This window comes from Pygocentrus nattereri, chromosome 5 (genome assembly GCF_015220715.1).
Source record: "Pygocentrus nattereri isolate fPygNat1 chromosome 5, fPygNat1.pri, whole genome shotgun sequence".
Classification (NCBI taxonomy): domain Eukaryota; kingdom Metazoa; phylum Chordata; class Actinopteri; order Characiformes; family Serrasalmidae; genus Pygocentrus; species Pygocentrus nattereri.
Genome location: NC_051215.1, coordinates 34,225,705 through 34,245,065, shown reverse-complemented (window position 1 = coordinate 34,245,065; position 19,361 = coordinate 34,225,705). Strand labels below are relative to the sequence as shown.

Below are 19,361 nucleotides of genomic sequence, written 5' to 3'. Positions count from 1 at the left end.
GCATGGATTTTGGAATTTTACAACTAAACTATTTTGTATGTAAGAAATCCATAAAGCTGGGTGTTTTGCTTTTATTGTTTATATTCTACTACCACACAGTCATTCCAGTCTATTTTCATACTCTAAATCATTCAGTATATATTTTTTTAAACACATCTGACCAGCACCAAATTTAGCAAAATGTAGTCTTGGCAAATACATATGATCTCACAAAAAGCTCCTGTCAGCAACACCAAAGACAACAAGAAAATTCATATGTCAGTGCAAGTTCTTATATCAAGGTACACAAGTGGACTGGAATCGACTGGAATGTGGCCTGATATACTGTGAGGTGATAACAGTCTCATCACAGCAGATCACTCGGCCTACAGACAGATGCATTACCGGTGGCCACTGCTCTCTGCCTGGAAACAGTGAGGTCGGTGTTGACGTGCAGGGCAACACTCAAGCCATTATCTCAAACATCTGAAGCTTTCCAAGAAACTCTATCACTAGAAAGCAATGATGGCATTTCCAATCAATCACAAATCACAACAAATTCCCCGAATTATTCTTCAGTAGTCCTGTTGGGTATGTGTAAGACGAACACTTTAATCTGCTCTGCTCTAGTCATCAAATTACACTGCCTAGACAGGGTTTTCTAAGAAAACTTCTACTGAAAGTTGCAATGGAGACAAAAAAAATAAAAATTAAAGCACTAGCTGAGATTCAACTCCACCACTGCACTCACTGAATGTATATAGAGCTAAAAGTCCAGTCAAGGAGCTGTGCAGTTTTGAGTGAATGCTGAAGGACATGGACAGGACCAGGAGCAGGCAGGGAGGACAGGCAGAGCGAGCTGAACTACAGTGCAGTTGTACCTCATTCAAATGGAAACACAGGTGTGTCCCAGCACTAGAAAATAAGCCGAACGGCTGGAGAGCTGTGTGTGGAAAAATATCTTAGGTCATAAAAAGAGGAAAATGCAGAGCGTGCATCCAGCTGAGCTCTGGGCCAAATTCTCAGAACACAAGATGCAGAAACTGTCAGAACAGAACATCAAGTTTGTATATGTCATCTGGAAAGATACAGCTCCATTTTCATTTGACATTTATTCAGCATCAACTCCAAATATGAGACATAAACACACAAGTAAAAGCAACAAATACCATCTATCCAGCTCACACAACTGTTTTTAAGGCACACTAGAATCATTTAAACTCATTTTGACTGCCAACCACTGAAGCTTAAGCACGCTTTCTGTTATGGACAGTACAATCAGCTCAGACAAACAGAGAGAATGGAAATTACCACTCAGTTCTCTGAGATGAAAGCATTAATGACAAAGATAACAAAGGTTGTCCAAGCTATTATCTTTCCTGAGTTTATACGTCTTACACTTTCTCACACTCCTCACTGCTTTGTGTGTGTGTATAATCTGCCATTAAGAGAAAGAGTTCTGTCCATTTCGGCAAAACAACGTGGATATTATAAAGCTGATATTTTTCTTGTGCCTGCAATGTCAACGTTAAAACTGTTGGGGCAGTCGTAGGCTGGAGGTCAGGGAACTGGCCCTGGCCCGGAAGGCTGCCGGTTTGATCCCCAGTGCTGACAGTCCATGACTGAGGTGTCCTTGAGCAAGACACCTAACCCCCCCAATTGCTCCCCGGGCGCTGTGCATAGGGCTGCCCACCGCTCTGGGCAAGTGTGCTCACTGCCCCCTAGTGTGTGTGTATGTATGTGGTGTTTCACTTCACGGATGGGTTAAATGCGGAGGTGGAATTTCCCCGTCTGTTGGATTAAAAAAGTATCACTAAAAACAGCAGTGAGGCAAAAAAACCCCAAAACTCTGCAAGGGGACAAAAACATTGTGCTCAAAGGCACAATTAACTCTGTACACAGAAACCATAACAGTACTTTCAGCAGCCACACATGACCATCTTTTTCATTTCCAGTCATTGAGGATTATCTGAAATTTTAAATGCTTCCCATCAATACACGTGCTTGCTGAATGTACAGGGAAGTACATTACTGTGCAAAAGTCAGAGTTCACCCCTTTGTTTATTTGATTTCCAGTCACAACGGTAGTTAAGTAGTCAAGTTACTCAGTTTACTAATAACACTATAACAGCTACAGTATATTGAGATACTTCCCCCTTTGCATACATGAGCATTTGGCATGTTCGTTTTGGTTTTCTTTTTTGGCAGAACCATAAAGTGTTTTATATTCTTAGGCTTAGAGCAATATCAGCTAATAAAGTGAAATTCAATAAATATTTCTACACACTATATTCAGGAATTAACCACAAAACCACAGTAGTACAAAAAGAGCTTACTTGTTCGTAGTTTTTACTCAAAAACAAGAGTGAACCATATACTGTATACCGAAAAAACATCAACCTAAAAAACTGCACAAAATCAACCAAAACCAATTAAAAACTATACACTCATCTGCCACTGGGGCTGTACCCCTCCTGTCACTGGGGTGGTACACCTAAGGGTACATCTCAGTACCTTTAACTAGGGAATATAACTGTACCATAATCCATGAAATATATTTTCTAAGTTGTATTGACTTCACACACCCAGTCTCATCTCCAGACTTTTTATTTTACTGCTCTCTTTTAAACAATTGGATTTAGAAAAATAGAAATACGTTTCACCTGGGGAAAACTTATGTAAGGCACACAAGTGGACCTTAAAACCACCTTTGAGGGAACATTTACATTGTTTGTTTCTGCATAAATGAAAAACAGACCTGCACAGACCTTTATTCCTAACAGTGTAAATTACACAAAACAAATAAAGAAGGTCGATTGAAAGTGATCCAAACTAAACGACCCAAACCTATAAACTTTGATTTTATTTCAGCGCTGTTTAGTTTCAAGGGGGAAAAAAATAAATCTCTCTAGCTCAAACTTCTGTGGAGCAGTGATGCTTTAAATGCAACCTGGTGTTTTGTCTCTTTGGCAAGAGGGCCAAGTCTAAAGAGTTATTCAGCGTATATTTAATAAAACATTCCAGAAACCCCCAAGTTTAACAATAAATCAGTACTTAATCCATCCACTTCATTTGAATGTACGCTTGTGCACTTAATTTCTTAAAACCAGCCAGTTACAACTGTGTCCTCCCAACAAAAGCTGCTCCCAAAGGTCCTGCTGATATTATGTTCCCTTCAAAGACACAATAACCTTCACATAAAGAACAACCCAAACACACCTTTACTGCCTTACAAATTTCTCTCTCATGTGCTTATAAAACGCTTAAAGGAGAAAATTCTAAGGTGATTAGACATAAGATAATCCACATGCATCAGGAAAGGGAAAGTCAAAAGAAAAATAAGTGAAAGAATAGAAGTTTCCAAACCTGGAGCTCAAAATATTATTCAAAGATAAAGTGAAAATAGGACTCCATCCACTACTACAGGACAACTCAATGCTACGGGTCTGAAAGGATGTGTGGCGGTCAGGAAGCCCTTACTGAGAAAAGGAAACAGATGAAAAAAGAAAAGAGAATGTGCACTAGAACACAAACACTGATAGACATCTAACCTGTTAAACAAGCTTTCACAGACTGAGGAGTGTACATTTGAAACTGGGATTACTTGGATCAAGAGAAGCAGAAAATGCAATAAACTTCTAAGGACAAATATCCCTGTAGATTCCTTTGAAAAATGTAAACAAGTATCTTGAAGAATGGGAGCAATAATAAAGAGTGGACACACTAAATACTGAATGTACTAACTTTAGTTGCTGCGGTTTCTGAGTAATTTTCTGGTAAATACCAGGGTGCAAAAACATGGGTGCTATAACTAATACAGGAGTAGGCTAATTAGCCTAGATCAGCAGTTCTCTGATCTGAGGACTGCACATAAATCTCTGAAGTCGTATTTCTACTTAACTAGTTTTCGTTTTGTCAGTTCATTAAATGTGCTTCCATCACATCTAAAAAAGGTGGTAGTTGTTTAAAAATGACCTGATGTTATTAAATGCTATTTAAATGGCATTTGTGCCGACCAATGACATTTTACACCCATACCATGACTGCTAAACAAGTTATCTGTAACATCATCCAACAGGCCTCTATGTGCAGGTCAGTCATAGCTAGCACAATGGACAGTATTTGATAAGACATGGTCCTCGTTCATTAAGTGAAAGCAATGAATCCAGGTGGGAGGTCAGGAGGGCGAAGGGCAGGAGGTCTTTACTATCCATAAAGGGAGCCTTAGGTTTAAGAAGTATGACTAGACAGACATCATCTTGTAAACACAGACTGCTGAAGTCAGCGTCCAAGTTTAAAGTCCTTGACATTATGGTTTCAAATGTTTTTGTTTCAATAGTAAAGATATGGCATGGAAAAGCTTTAACCAGTGTTATATTTAAGAAAAAATATACACATTAATATAATTCAACAGTAAATAAATGCTCAAAAAATTCAGAGCCGCTGTTTGCTTATAATTGTGTGGGCGTGGCAGAATGCAAGACTGACAGTGACATCTCCCAGGCACTATAAACAGCCCAGATTCAATGGTAGTGGTGAGTGACACTGCCAGTTGGTGTGATTCAGCCCCATCTATTTGAGCCTATAGCTAGCTCGCTAACTGCTGGATCGCGCTCCTGAACCCGACTTCACACAAGCTTTGGTCGTGAGTCGGCTCGATCACATTTGCGGAAACTTCAAAGAAAATAAAGCATAATTATGAGGAAACAACGTGAACCTTGATGTTGGGGCTGTAGCTAACATAACATTTTATTACTGCAATCAAGGTTGACCAGTAGCTATTAAGCTAGTAAGTGAAGTTAACCACTTACAGTAGGGTCCCACCACAGGCGGCTAACAGAAGTAGGAAGCAGTGTCCAGCTATGCTACAAAAAAACGAAGTAATAAACCCTCATAAGATGCACTCTTAACACATTTGGAAAGGCTTAAAAACCTACTTTTGGCTGGGACTCACCAAATTTTGACCCAACAAAGTCAAATCATACTGTTATTATGTTATTAAATGTTATTAAAAATCTCTCAACAGCAAATAAATGATAGGAAGCAAAATTGTGATTTTCGACCTTTCGCACAGAACAGAAAAAAACAGAAACTACAAAAAAAGAGAAGTAAATACAGGCAATTGGTACTTGTCTAATGAGCTGATTTGCATATTGTGTGCCATGAAGCCAGATTTCAATCTCAATGGATATGTCTCACTAAAAAGTGTAAAAGCAAATGGTTAAAATCTTCAGGATACATTCCAGAAACACATGAACTGGTCAGGTGTAAACAAGGTCTGCAGGTCTACATGCCATACAACAGTACATTCAAACCCTGGACATGGTGATGTGTCTGCAGACATGCTGTCTCTTTTACATATCCATCCCACTAACATGACATGAGTAAAATGCTGCTATTAATGAAAGGTAGTGAGCCAGGTAACACTATGCTAGTGGAATTATGCCAGATGGCCACCACTCCCTGCTTGTTTTCATTCTGTAGACCACATTAGCATCTTCATTTAATGGCCCACACCCAGCCCTGTTCTGAGTTCTATGCGAATAATAAATATGCACTGCAGGTATGACTTCACCACAGATCAGACCTGATCAATACCCATTAACTTTATAGAGCTGTGTTCAACCGGCCAGCAAAGGTATTTCATGACGCAGAATCGCTGAGTTAGCCCGACTTTAACGGTGATCACATATCCATTCAATTGGGCTTGACTTAAACTAGGCAGGTTTACTTTTTGCAGTTTAATAAAGTAGACAGCTACAAAAGCTTTAGTAGTGTATACAGGGCACTACTCAGATTCTGCTTTTCTGTTGCCGAAACTTATAACCAGCTCATTCCTGTAGGGAGCCAACAAAATTCTTAAAGCAGATTCAATTACTGTAGTGCAGTTCAACTGAGAACAATACAACTGTCACGTTTCAGTCTGTGATGATGAATGTCTTGGCAAAAGATGCTTTGCTGTCAGTGAGATGTAAAAGATGTCAGTGAGATGGTGTAAAGATGCTTTGTTTTTGATTTCGCATTTGTTTAGCATGAAAATCTTTCACTACAAGGTGCATAAACTGAAAGTTAAGTAAAGTGATACAGTCGGATTTAAATATTGATGAATATTACAAATCTATGTTAACCACAGACAAAAACATGATGTAATCTTATACATATACATACCAAAACCCTCTTTTGCTAACTTCAGTTTGTGTTTTTTTTCCTTTCATGTGAGCATATTCATTTCCATCCTGACAATATGCTGCACATGTTATTCAGGTTGCATAATATTTAAAAGGTCTGCTGTAATGACAAGAAGAAGACAGAACTATAAAGACTCTTGCATATTACTGATAACCAACATGTCTATATTTGAATTAGTAAATTCCTTTACAGGTTTCTTTTATATGTAATTATGATTGTAGTAAGTAAGTAAGTAAGTGATACTTTTTTGATCCCACAACCGGGGAAATCCCACCTCCGCATTTAACCCATCCGTGAAGTGAAACATACACACTAGTGAACACACACACTAGGGGGCAGTGAGCACACACTTGCGTGGAGCGGTGGGCAGCGCTATCCACGGCGCCCGGGGAGCAGTTGGGGGTTAGGTGTCTTGCTCAAGGACACCTAAGTCATGGACTATCGGCCCTGGGGATCGAACCAGCAACCTTCCGGTCACAGGGCCAGATCCCTAACCTCCAGCCCACGACTGCCCCCAAAATAAAGATACAATCTACAGATGTCAATGTATTTAGTACTGCAATTCATTATTGCAATGAAAATAAATACCATGTTTCTCCAGTGGAGGTACCTATGCACAGCCAAAAGCATAGAAGCAAGACTCAAAACAGGTGGAGCATATCCTAATCAGATCAGCAACAACAGCAGTGAATCCTAACACTGAAGAAATAGTGATGCAGTCATTTTAAGTTTCCAAAGACGGTTCTGGACAAGTCTGTAGGTCCTGATTCTGAAGAAGAGTGAATGGAGCTAATTCAGATTCAGCAAGCCTCACTGCTATGGGACATTTCCTCTCACAGTGAGAGTGAAACTATCTGTAATAGACTCAGGAAATGGACAAGAAATGTCAATTGACCAAGGAGAAAAGGTCATGAGAGTGCAGAGCACAGTGAATGCACTAGACACAGGCCCACAGTACCAATGTAATCAACAGCTTGACTCCATGTCTAGAGATCAACCCATCAGGAAAATGGTCTAAGGGCTTCCTGTAGACATTTTGAGGAAGCTCCAAGCCTCTCCTGCATTCCCAAGAACCTCAAGGCCAAGAGACTAAAAAGATCTGCACAACAATCAGAGTCCGTTTACAATGAAGATTTCAAAACATGGCAGCAGTAAGAGATATTTTGAGAAGCCGGCGTATTAGCATCTCTGATCACTTATAACCATGATATAGACAAATATACATGGATCAGTACAAGTCAGAATTTCCAGTCAGAAACTACATAAAACCCCTGATATCACAGACATGCAAATATCAAAGCAAGTTTTACACAATAATTTTTGGTCTGGCCTGTCATGAAGTTTTAGCTCCTGATTAACTGGCTTTGAAATAGTTGTGATTAGTAACTGAATGGTCTTTTTTCGTTTATTTATGCAACTACTAAAGTACAAACCGAAGTGGCCGATCTTGCTTTCGAGCTGCCAACTAAAAGACACAACTGGAGCTCAAATACACAAAGATTCCCATCTGCTATTCTAATCAATCATAAGTTAGAACGTATTGTTGTTTTGTAAGATTCATGCTGTTTCTCAATAAATGCATTTCTGTTTTGTATCATTTACATGTTTTGGCCTCAACTCAGTGGACAGAAAACACCCAAGTCACATTCTCTTTGATGTCGTGAAAACATATGACCATGAAAACCAACAACTTCAGAAAATAATCGACAACTTAATTAATTGCAATCAGCTCAAATAATTGCAACCACATACTTATGTAAAAATTGTGACCGGCCTGGCTGTAATAATTAATGTAGGTGATCAAGATACTTGTGAATCTCCACAATTTGCCATTCAATCATCAGCAGGTATTCATGATTTAAGGAGTAGAAGTACTATAATGCATACATGAGAAAGCATTAGTACTCAGAGTATGGAACATAGCAACAAGGTGGAAATAATAAAAACAAAACATAAAACAATACACTGATCATACTCAACACGGGTGCAACAGTGACTGACACCACTGTCTGCTTATATTAATGGGTAGGATATGTTCCAACCAGGCCAAGAGCAGAATTCTGAGCATCATCATTCACAGCTCACCCTGTCTAGCATGAGGCACCAGAGTTCTCAACTGTTCCTCAACTTCAGGAGGCATTCAAGGCCAAATAAACTCAGTGCAATACTTTTTTTATAGCAATTCTACCTAATAAAACCCTGATATGCTCACTGCCCACCATGTAGACCCTTACTAAGTGTTGGACTTTGTTTCCACGGCTTTTCTGAGAAAACAACCTCTTATTTGCTCAGTGGTCCAATGACAGTTGCCAAGGCAAAGGCAGAGGCAGAGGGGACAGAGCTTATGCTATTCTCATGAGCAAACACATGAGGTGTATACACTGTATCTGAGGTCCTCTAGTCACAGAGTCCAACATAGCAATGTGTATTTGTGTAACATGAGCTAATCATCAAGATCTTCATATAAACCAGAGCTGCTTATTCGGTCATTAAAATGCAGCCAAGGCCATGTAGAACTGTCATATCACTACAGCTGATACAATACATGAAGCAATGTGACAGTATCCATTTTCTGTGTGTGTGTGTTGCCTATGTAAACAAGCAGGACAGAACATATTAGGATGGACAATATTTTGTCATTGTGACAAATTACGTCACAATCTGCTTTTCTGAGCATACCGTGAATATCATTGGTGCTTAAAGAACAGACTACCTTCATGTAAAATTACAAAGCGGGCATAATTAGTCCTGTTTAATTAGATTTATTGCATAATAAAACACTGAATAAAAATACTGTAGTTGTACACTCTTATAAAATTATGGCTCTTCAAGGCTTCTATAATAAACATGGTTCTATGTAGAACCATGAACACAAAAAACCCTATGCATGTGTTCACATTGATGGAGAATACGCTGCAAATGGTTCTATATAGAACCTTTTTGAAAAGGGCTCTTCTATTATTTTGGCATTAGATGGCATCTATTATTTCTATTAGTTTGGCATTAAAACAATAGCAGAACCCCTTTGGTGCTTTTAAAACATTTCTATACAGAACCATCTATAGTATATTCTCAATCATTCAGAAGAACACTTTCACAGTGCAAAGAACCCTTTAATCATGCAAAGGGTTCTTTGAGCATTCATGGTTGTACATAAAACCATTTTCTTTAATGAAAGCCATCATCAAAATAATTTGAAGAACCATCTTTAAGTTTTTAGGTTTATTATTACTATTAATACTGTTGTTGTTGAAGTATTTTCAATGTGGCAATCCAAGTTCTATTTTGTCTGTCCCAACTATTGTGATGCATATTGTGTGCCAAGAAAATGCTTTGAAATATTGTAATATATTTTTTTTGCCATTTTGAGCCATAGCACTGAATTGCAGGACAGCACGGAACCCATCACTGCTTTCCTCAATTCGCTTAAGCAGATAAGAGCCACACCACAAACGTCTTATCAGGACGTTACAGTGCATTCTCTTGCTCATTGTGCTCTGCAGAGAGGTGCAGTGCAGAGCCCTGCATGACCTCCCAACCTCCCCATTTCACTCTCTGTGCTCTCACACTCTGAACCTACTGCATGAGCACCATACTGGAGAAGCATTTGGTTGTCCAGCTTCAGTGCAGCCTTGGTTCCCTAAACGGCTGAGGACACACAAGCCCACCAAGCACACCTGTCAGAAAGTAAATTCATTATGAGAAGACAGCTGGAGAGGCCAAAACTGATTTTTTGGGTAGGTGTGGTCTGCCCAGCTAATCCAACATGGTCCTACAGAGGGGCCACGTAAAAAACACCAATCAAAAGTGCTCACTTCATGTACAAAAAAGGGCACAGTCACATTACAAGTCTTAATGTTCAAATTCAATCATGTTTAATGTGCATCTGTCATCAGTACAGCATTTAAAATAATGTTACTCACTCGCACATATTTTACTGTAAAATTAACCAACACAGAGCTTTCAGAGTAAAATTCAGTACTTAAGCAATTGCGCACAAGAAAGAGTATGTTATCATGAAATAACATCACGGCTGTGATTTGGTTGCAGCCGTAATGCTATTCGTGATAACACTCAAACTCAAGTGTTAACAGTTAAATAAATAAAGTAAGAAATTAACAGATTGGGTTGTGAACGTGTCATTTAATATATTTTAATGTCAGTAATTTCTTCTGCCAAATTATAGCTCCTTAACAAGCAGCTTGTTGCTATGTCAGAGTAATGAGCTCCGGTCACTCACTCCATAGCCAGCAGCTCCTTACACAGACCAACCAACAGCATGGGAACCTAGTGTAGACTCATCTTCAGAGTCTGACCAAATTGGCTGTAAGTCAAATGTAATCTTAAAAGCAGCCATTTTCTGTTTGTGCACAAAGTAAGAAGTAAAAACGTTCAAATGGCTTGAGCATCTCCTACAGTTGTCAAAGTGGTTGCTTAGCAACGACGCCTCAGCAGAGTGATACAGTGTTTGTGAAAAACCTGTGATGTTATTGCAAAATATTAGCATGGTTAGAATGTTTCTCAACCAATCAGCTTGCATGGCTAGATGTAACTGTGGTATAATGGAATATAAAGTATCTGACAGACAAAAAAGGGGAAAATTTGATTATGGCTCACAGGGCCACACACTGGATACGTATGTATCTAGGACCACAAGTGAAAGTAGCTCAGATATGATATGAAAATATCTAACTGTGTTTACACATCTCTGGAAAAATATGATATCAAATTCAGAAAAGGAATATCAGTGTCATTGGGTATCAGGCAAATATCAACCCAAAAAGGCTGAAATGGATATCAGCGTGAAAAAAATGATCTAATACCAATACTGTAACTAAACTAGCCTGAAATATCTGTATTGTAATGTGTGTATTTCTTCCTGTGGGATAGTGGAGTATTTAAAGAGTTTACATCTCCTTTTAGAAGTTCATCTTAAGTGAAGGGCTTAAATTAAAAATAGCTCATCATAAAGTTTAGTAGTTTTTAAAAGAAGAAATATCAGATGAGTACTGATATCTGCCAAAAATAAAAGATTCAATATCAGTATCGGAAAAGAAAAACTGGTATTGTGCCCATGTGCTAGCAACATAAATAAAAAGAGCCCAAAGAGCACAGGAATCTCATAGACCTTGGACTTAATCACATACAGAAGAGGCGAAGAGACATGCTGGAATGCTTCTCCTCGAAAACATTTCGCAGCGTAAGGGGAGCACTGAGCCAGTAGAGACATGCAAACTAGATAAGTTGCAGATGCCATTTTTCTTCTACATTGCTGACAAGGCTGCGCTGCCACATCTGCTCAGCCTTAAAATGAACGACAAGGCAAAAGATTCTGCATCAGAGATGCGATATTCTATACATTATTCTGTCAAACTAACAGCTCATCTACTGCAAAACAAATAACATTTCAATGCTTTTCGAGTCCCACAGCATGACAGCACCTAAAATAATGCACGAGTACAATAATCAATCACTTCACTACTGTTATTATGAAAAATAAATAAAACTATTAAAAGTACAATTCTTATACTGTAGTGCTGTAGTGCACTCAAGAACTGTCTGTCAAATAGTAAAAGCTATTATTAATAATTGTACCAATAGAAACACAGCCTTCACTTGGTTTCCTGGCAGAGTTTGTTTCCTTTTGTAGCAAGGAATCCAACTCTGGGAGCAAGAATTAGAAGCAGGCATTTGGCTACTCGGTTGACTGATTTTTTACTTTTAGCCTATCAGTCACTTTAAGAATTAAAAGAAAGCAAAACATAATGCAGTGCAGTGTTCATATGGTCAGCTTCTGATAAGCAATTAAAGCATAACTATTGTCAATATTGTTTGGCAAAATGGAAGGCATGCACAGCACCTCACAAGCAGAGATATTTTCGAAATGATTTTCAAAGATGTATTTAGCTATAAGGATTATCTTGCGGACAGTCAGCGATGGTGCTGTTCATCCTATTAAAAAACTAGAGCAGAATAGGTGACTCCATTCAGCTCAAGTGGAATACAGCTAAGAGCAGCCAGCCTAATTTTTACATGGGACCCACCCTGAGAACACAGCATCTGAAAAAAGAATGTCTAAGACAACTCGGCCGATCATCACAGGAGTGACAGATATATCGTGTTCTCAAAGACTTCACACACGCAAAAAGACCCGCAGTTGTCTTTACTGACTCTAAACAAGGAGGAGAGGTGCCAGTGATAAGAAAAAGCCCAGGATTTCATTGCAAAAATGACTAAACTGTGACTGATGTACCACATGAATACATTCCTTTCTGAAGTGCCTCTATTATCTCCCTTCTTGTGAAATACAACAGCACAGATACAGCCTGTTCCATTTCCCCTACAGCAAGATTTTCGGTTGAAATCATGGCCATGAATCAGCTTTATAGTACAGGCCCTCATGTATCAAAGTCTTAGGTAAACCTCCGTAAAAAAAAAATTTGCATATAGTATCACTTCTGACCAACTCTTGGAACACATCATAGAGCTCTCATCATAGAGCACGCATCAGCATGCTTCCTTTTAACACATTGGTTTGGCACATGCTTAACAGGTCCAAAATTAAAAATGAGCACAGTAACCTGAACAAGTATAAAGTTCAGTCTACTGACAGAAATCTGTACCTACAAACTTATGAGGGTACAAAAAGTTTACAAGGCCCAAACCGTAGAGTCTTCTTGCATTTTTTTTATTCAGGGGTCTACTCATTACTTTCCTGTGGGTGTGTGAACCATTAACTGTTTCTTTTCTTTCCACATGACCATTTGCTTCTCTTTATCCATTAGAATTAAACAGGCTTTTATTACTCTGCCTTTCATGCTGATATATGTAAATGATTTCTACACTACAGAAAATGGGCCAAGCCCAGAATAGGCAAACATTTAAGAAAGATAGAATGGCCTAGCTTTTCACTTCGACTTCTTTAAATGTGGATGTCTTGAGGGTAAACTTGCAGACGACCTTTTTACAGAGTTCGTATTGCTACACTCATCAAACAGCTGAAAACACTGTCAAGCTAGTTTGTGTGTAATGCGAGACCCAATACTCTCTATTGGGTTTAAATCTGGACTCTGACCAAAGAAAAAACATTCTTTTGTGAATTCTGATTGCCTGCTCTGTATTTCGCCTCATTCAAAAAGCAGTCTGTGCTGAAATACTGGATATGTCCCAGTATCTGGCTGACATGTGCCAGCTCTGGCATATAGGCGTGGTTTCCACTCCACACCGCCCAAAAGCTCCACAGTTAGCGAATCTGTGTCCCAACATAACAAACATCATGGGGAAGGAAAACCCTGGCAAAGAATGTTAAAATGAAAACATACGTTTTATCCTCAGTAAGTACAGCTCCATAATAAGGACAGTTTCCTTTTAATTATAGATAGGCTACACAATAGTTTTTGTAAGAGACGGCTTAAGTGCCACTATCACTCCATCCAAACAGGTTTCTACACCCTTGCTTCCACATAATAGGCAGCAAGCCAATACAGATAAATGGTGTGCACCCACTCCTAATAAGTTACATATAAATGAGTTACTGTACACTTATGTAGGCTTAATAGGCAGGCGTATGTAACGCTTCACTGACATGTTAGCATTAAAAAAATGTAAAAAAATAAAATCATCCATTCCGTGCTTCACTGCAGCAAACAGCCAACAATGGCATGAAGCCATCCAAATGTTGGCATGGAGACAGTGAAACATGAAAATAGATGAGTATCAGAGAAAAGCTTTAGCAGTATATTTTGTTTATTTAAGCTGGAATAAATAGTCAAGAGGCTTTGTACTATTTAAAGCAACATTATGTTTTGGGTTTTTTTTTTTCTTCGTTCAAAGAAACAGCATTTCTAAAGCAGGTCTGCATGCATTGCTGTGAGTCATCCTGTAAAGCCCGAAAGAGTAATTTAAAACTCAAGAGATGTCGAACTTTGGGGTAATTGTTCAGACATACATCTTTACGTATTAAAATCACACACACAAGTTCAAAAAGAGGGTCCAGTTCAATAGTTAGGCCTCAAATGAGATGTGATGACAACACATTCTCGGATGCTTTGAGGTCTGAGGTCTCTTTAATCTCTTAAACTCCTTGGAACCACCGGTGGTTCCAAAATGCACTTTGCCATATTCTTCATAACTTTCACATTTCATAAGCTACGTTCAAAAAGTGGATGTCATATGAGAACTGGAACTGCCTTGTTTTCAGTCAAATAGATGGGTAATGTAGTAATAAAATTTTATAATAAAAGAAGCTGAACTCTCAATTTTTTTTTTGTCTACTGAAAGTCGACCCATTTTTTCACAAATCTGGGCTATAAACTATAAACAGATGGCATCTCTTCAGTGATATGCTCTGTAAAAAAATCTTTTTATAAAAAAATTACAAAGAGCGTCTAAGATTTCTGGCTTTCAGCAGTAAACAGTAAGCACACAGCAATGTGTGTATGATCATAAAGCACAGTTTCTGTTCATTTGAGGGGAGCTTTTACAATAAATACATAAAATTTATTTCATGCAGTTACTGAATAATTTGCCTTACGATTTGGACATGTAAATTCAGATGGAAAAACCAAAACATACCCTGCAGAGTAAGAGTTTAAACACTCAAGTGCTCTGGGAAGTGGTCCAAAGAACAACCTTTGTTATAAAATGTTCTTCTGCACATTGCGTGTAATTACACATTTCCACCAGAGAGGTCTCCAAATCCCCAAAACTTATAATGTAGCTTTAATGTTGCTTCTGATGGTGGCAAAATGAAACACAACTCCATCGAAAACAACAAAATATCTGGTTTGCCATCATCCGTCTAGGCCAACATGTAAACGTAGGAGAAATGTGTTGGTTTGCGTGACATCACAAGAACAATGAATTCAAAATGGGTTGCTTTTGCAGCTTAGTTTCCTCTACTGTTTGGATAAACGTTATGTTTCCATATTGCATCAATCTCTTGTTTATTATCTATTTGTTATTTTATCTATTATTATTCATATTCTTATTTTAATTATTATTGTTGTTTTACTAATATTTGTCATTTTAATAAATGTGTTTATTAGGTTTTTTATTTTTATCTTATCTTCGTTTTATTTTAACTTGATTTTATTAACCTTTACGTCTTATGTATGTTTTAATTTCAGTTTTATTTTTTATTTATTTTATTATTATTAATGTTTCACTTTTTTTCCTTACCTGATTTGAGTGTTCATTTATTAAATTTTCTTTTATCATCTGATATGTTCTTACACATCATCACTCCCTTACTCTGTACTAACCCTGCAACACTGTAAATGAAGGGGACCCTCAATGTTCTCTGAGACTAAATAAAGGTTGATTGATTGATTGTTTGATTAATTGATTGATTATTTCAAAACAACAGAGAGATCATTCATATTTTCATGATATGGGCCATTTAAACAATGAACAGCATGTCCACAAATACAAGGGGATCTCCAAAGGGTCACAAATAGTCAGTCCTAGAAAGCAACCACATCCTGGACTAAGGAAGAGGAGATTATATAGAAAACAATGGCATGGCAGAGCCAGAGGATATTGTGCAAGATTTACTGTTCATCTGGAAACTGAAACTAGTCAGCAGTCCTACCAAAGTAAACCAATGAATGTGTTTTATGAAGATAAAAGCAAAAAGCCTTTTTAAAGGCTAAACCAATAGTAAAAAGGCTCAAAGTAATCAAAAATAGGCAGCAAAAGAAACTAGACAAAGACAAAGATCAGGAATAATCCTCTACAGTTTCACAGACGCTATATCATCGCACAGCAGTGCATTAGCCAGACGCACATTAAGCACTAAACCGAGTCAAAGCGCGGGGAGCTGGACCGCTGTGGCCGAAAAGCTGCATTAAGCCAGCAGTAAGCCCGGCGTTTTCACACCATTTTCTTCGTTTGAGGCTGAGCTAACATGCAAGTGCCGCTCCTGCCCAGCAACGCGGGCTACTACTGCTGAGCTTTTCAGCGACAAAGAAAAAACAAACTGGCCAAACCTGAGACGCGGACTCTTTATCCTGATACAGCGCTGCGGAGGAATAAGACGCGGCCCGTGAACGCGTAGAGCAGCAGGTCGTTACAGTAAGCAGCCCACAGACCAGGGCGCGATGTAATCCATACAGCAAGACAGACGCACGGTCATCACTCTCCTCGATGCCGTTGGTCTGTTCGTCTGGGTCACTTGGTGCTGTAAGCCTGCAGATACGACTTCACTGGAGTGATATGGACACTTACTCGGTTGTCGGTCCGTCCAGCGCTCTGGATTTTAACCGCGATGTCTTCGCTGTGGGTTGAGCACATTCGATTAAATCGAGCGTTTACCGTTTCAACACAAACACCGTCAGTACAGGAACGCTTGGCATCGCAGCCTCCGCCGCTAGTCAGATACTGTTCGCGAGGTTGGGCAGAAGGGCCAATAAGACTAGCGAGGAAATGGGGGAAAATGGAAGTGGAGTCTATCGATGATGACCGATAAGAGCCTTTCAGCAGATGAATGTTGTTTGTGTCTGAATAAAGCAGCTGCTGCTCTGTTGAGCTTCTCGGTGTTGCAGTTGCAGTTGAGGGTCTTCCAATAAAGCTTCATGAGAAGCAGCGTTTCGCCGTGTGAGAAGCTCTGAACGAACCGCACATCTTTAAGATACCGCGCACATTCCAACTTCCAGCAGGACCCACTGGCGTTAAAAACCCGAAAGCGCTGGTTGTCATTTCACAGCGAAGCCAGCTTTTTATTCGAATTATTACCGTTCCACCTTAAATGGCGCAGCACTTACCGCTACCGCTGTACCACTTAAGGTGGAACGGGGAAAAATTCAAACAAGAAGCAGGCGAATAGAAAGCCGACTTCAGGTTCATCATTTCACACCGGGCATTTAGAATGGTGTACGGTGATGTGTGAAACATGCAGGGAAAAGGGGGGTTAGAGAAGTTCGTGGTCCCGCCTGAAACGCGCGGTCAGTCGGTGTGAAATCATTACTCACCTTATTGTTCCGATGGTTTGTTTATTTGTGACTGCCCATCTGACTGCATGCGTCATGTCTCTGACTTCCGCGATAGTGTAGCCCTAAAACTGGAGGGGGGGAGGGGGGGAGAGGGAATCTGTGGTGCGCATGCGCACTACAGAGCATCAGTTCTGCGACTGCAGTTGTTTCTCAACTCCAGTCCTGCTAATCCACCCGCTCAGACACACCTGATGCGGCCCAAGAAGAATTGTATTATCTGGTTAGCTCAGATGATGGAACAGGGTTACAGGGGAAATGTTCAAAATGCAGTGCTTCCAGGACTGGAGCTGGGAAAGGATGGTTTAGACTGGTTGCTTAAGGTGCCTGTATTTTGGAAAGACAAATTTCCTCGCTTTTTAAAGTTTGACAAACATTGCAGAACTTTTTCAAAGGTTCACAAACGTTTAGCTCCGCCCACTCCCGCTGAAGTTATAAGGAGTGTTTCAGTCTGGATGCTTTTTTTAGGGAAAATAGAGAACAGCCAGTAAGCTCCTATACATTTACATATATTGGCCCAGTAATAAAAACAACCTGTTCAATTAGAAAGAGGTTCAAAGGTTGGAAAAAGGGTAATGTAAAAAGTAGTTACGACTGTTTTTGGTACATTAAACTACACACGTGATAACCTCAAGGAAAACAATAATATGCAAAAAGAATGTATGATGACCCTTTAAACAAAGGAGTGTAACGTTTGAAAACAGCACCATTCACTCTGCAGTCCAGCTGCAAAAACCTGATTCACAGCGAATCACTGGAACAAAAATGAATCAACTCTTCCGATCTGAAGTTTCAAAAACCAAGTTTCACATATCACCTACCACCATACAGACGCATGGTATCAAGATACTTCAGTATACATTTGGTGCAAACTGACAGTCCAGAAGAGAGCAAAATGTATTCAGTTTCATTCCTAGACATTACATGCATGAGCATAAAATACACACACAATCTTCTAAGTCGATTATCCTTCTGGATCACCGGAGGAGCTGAAGCATGTCCCAACAGTTATTGTGTGGAAGGCAGGATACACCCTGGACAGGCCATGTGCATAGAATAGTGCTCCTTAAAAAGTTTTGTTGTGTGAAATCTATTCTGCTGAGCTTAAGACCATTTATTCATGTCCTTCATGAATGTTGTTGGGATTTTGCACTAAAAAGTGAAACCACAGCAGAGCTGAGACAGAAAAAGGTTGTAATGGCAAAAAAGCTCTCTTTCTCTAATTCACAAGTGCTTTCCCAAATTATACCGACAGTAACACAAAGATTCTGTGTTTTAAAGCTCTAATTTATTGTGTTTCAGTGCTTCTCCAAGAACAAGAAAGAATAAGAAAATCAGGGTTACTGGATCTGGATTGTTACGCTGGATTCTACCATCAGTACTTTAGTCCTACCCATTTACGATGACGTTATAACGTGTTTCGGTCTCGACTGCTGCTTGAATGCCACAATGCAGGGAGGCCAATCAGAGCAAAGCTTTTTGACATATATCAGTCTTAAAGGCACAGGCCAAGAGGTTGGAAAACGTTCATGTATTGGTATATAAAACCACACAAATATCACAAACAGAAGAGATAAAACACAAGAAAAATGCCCTATCCAACTTATATTAGTGCTTCTCTTGCTCTAATTCTCTTTACATAACTTGATCGGCTAATTATTATCCTTTCATGAGATGAAGACTGTGGTGGTCCACTAGCAGGACTAGGAACCAGTCATGACTCATTATTCGGAATGTGATTAACTGATTCTTTTTACTACCGTGATTGATTATTGTGATTAGTTATGGGACTTCCGTTCCATCCATAGCCACTAATTATCAACAATATGAACAGTGGATTTTGGAGAGAATAACCACCAGCATTAAAGCGCCCCCTGTTCCTTGGGACCCAGTAGTCTGTTATGCAAGGTTACGTTTTTATTCCCTGCTCTTCTCTGCGTCTCTGGGGGAATACAACACAACGTCTGTGTGTTTGTATTGTGTGGGCCATGGCAGAGGGAAGGAATCACTAAAGGCCATGTGTCGGGCTTTGTGAAATTCATGCTGTATACACAGTGCTTCTCTAAATGCTTGTTTTATCAACTTGCGCACTGAGGGTCTGATGAGTTTAAACAATGGACTCGGTTCATTATTATGCAACATTTGTCCTTTATGAATCGCAGATGGAGGACACATGATTCACTCTTCAAAACAACACCTAAAAGA

General features: G+C 39.3%; 1 protein-coding gene across 4 annotated transcripts in view; it reads right to left on the bottom strand.

Annotated features, from left to right (window-relative positions):
* Nucleotides 1-17,244, bottom strand: part of march8 (membrane-associated ring finger (C3HC4) 8) — a 120,231-nt gene extending 102,987 nt beyond the window's left edge. Inside the window, exon 1 of one of the 4 annotated variants that reach the window (XM_017725310.2) lies at nucleotides 17,139-17,244. The gene's annotated coding sequence lies outside the window, so the exon portion shown is untranslated. Of the gene's footprint in view, nucleotides 1-16,157; nucleotides 17,102-17,138 lie in introns of those variants that run through there. The other 3 variants (XM_017725302.2, XM_017725320.2, XM_017725339.2) reach the window with 3 other exon arrangements.
* Nucleotides 17,245-19,361: the final 2,117 nt, after the last annotated feature.